The following is a 1,704-nucleotide window of genomic DNA, read 5'->3' as shown; positions in this document are numbered from 1 at the left end:
CTAAGGGTAAAAAACAAAAATAAATTAAAAATTAATAATTAATAGGTCAAATTTAACTTTACGAGAGTAATTAATTTCTCTAAGTCAAATTTGACTAGTAAAAAATAAACACTTATTTGTCATTGGTTTATTTTCTTCATTAGAGACTCTTTGAGTTGAAAATTTACTTTTAGTGACAGTTTTGCATGTGTCGGAAAAAAATTAGTAACTGAAAAAAATTCGAAATCAATAATAAAAATAATTTCTACTTTAGTAATTGTGTCCTGAGATTAATATTAGCCATCCATTTATAATTTATTTCTTTAAGAATAAATCTTAGTTATTAATTATTTTACCACACGATAAAAGTTATCCCGAACCAAATTTCTGACTAGTATTCTAGAAACGACTCCTAGAGACTTCGAATATTTTTACTTGCCACTCAAGTAACCCATCCTTCACTCTCAACCTCTGGACCGAGATTATCTCAGTCTCTCATCCCTCTCTGCTTTGTTTTTAACTACGAGTAACTAACTGCGGTTAACTGCGAATAAAGACGTCATGATGAGGCTGACTGTGTTTTTTCGAAATCATGTCCCTTCTCTCTTATTCTCAGCCCATTCTTCTCTAATTTTTTCAGCACTCTTTTACCATTTTAATTAGTCCATACTTCATCACTTTATTTAAGACAATCACTAAGAAAAAAATTAACAACATTTTTACCATAAAAGAAGAAAAAAACCGTGAGTTAGAGAGAAGAAAAAGGAGGACTTCCGCACTACTTTTCTGCGTTTCTAGCATTCATTCCTTCTGCTCTTTCATTGTTCTTCAAGTTTTCCTCAAGAATCAAAGCCATACAAATACAATTCCTTGCCGTTTTTACTAATTCTTGCATTTTTACCGAAATTTTGGCAAGGTAAGCTCTTGCTCCATCTCCATTTTTTTTTGTTTTTCTAGTAGTGATGATGATAAATTCTTGCTCTCTTTTATGTATAGAAAATTTCTCTTGAAGCCCATGTAGAGCACACCTAAGAAGCTAGAGAAATTCAAGGTCAAAGTGGTTAATTTTATCATTTTTCGTGACACTTTTTTGCCAAGGACAACACTGTACCACCAGCTGTGTTTCTGCCTTTGTGTGAGTATTTTTTGGTGTATGAGAGGTCTAAGAACTGAATTAAACAAAAGGTAAGGGTTAAAAATAGTTAGAATAGGTTTGTTCTTGATTCAGTATTCATATAAGCCACTATTATACTTGATTTTTAATTCTGAAAATTCAGTGATGTTTCTCTATTTTTGTACTATTATTTGAGTGATATATGAAGCTTATTTTTCTTTAAAAAATATATGGGACAACCAAAAATTAACGGAGCACTTGGAATTAAGCCTAAAATTGGATAAAAATGCAAAATTATATTTTTGAAAATTTTAGTCCCTGAAAACCTGAAAAGTAACATGTTAAGGAGTTAAAAAGAAGTTAAAAAAAATAGTTTTAATTCTATAGAATAAGTGGATAAAAATAAAAAGGGTGTTATAGTCATTTTTGGGTAAAAAGAGAGTTAAAAATATAATTTAATAGAAAGATCAGTAAAATTCTAAACTTAGTGTCATCAAGGATAAAATAATAATTATATAAATTATTTGTGTCAAAATTATAATTAAAATAAAATTTTGGGTCTAAATAAAAATTTTAGTAAAAATTAGAAGTAAAAAGAGGAAAAGAGGAAA

The 1,704-nt window shown here is 28.8% G+C and overlaps 1 protein-coding gene across 1 annotated transcript in view; it reads right to left on the bottom strand.

Annotated features, from left to right (window-relative positions):
- Positions 1–1,704, bottom strand: part of LOC107633559 (zinc finger MYM-type protein 1-like) — a 6,043-nt gene that overhangs the window by 442 nt on the left and 3,897 nt on the right. The window lies entirely within an intron of this gene.

This window comes from Arachis ipaensis, chromosome B03 (assembly GCF_000816755.2).
Source record: "Arachis ipaensis cultivar K30076 chromosome B03, Araip1.1, whole genome shotgun sequence".
Taxonomy (NCBI): Eukaryota; Viridiplantae; Streptophyta; class Magnoliopsida; order Fabales; family Fabaceae; genus Arachis; species Arachis ipaensis.
This window is presented reverse-complemented; position numbering and strand designations above follow the sequence as displayed.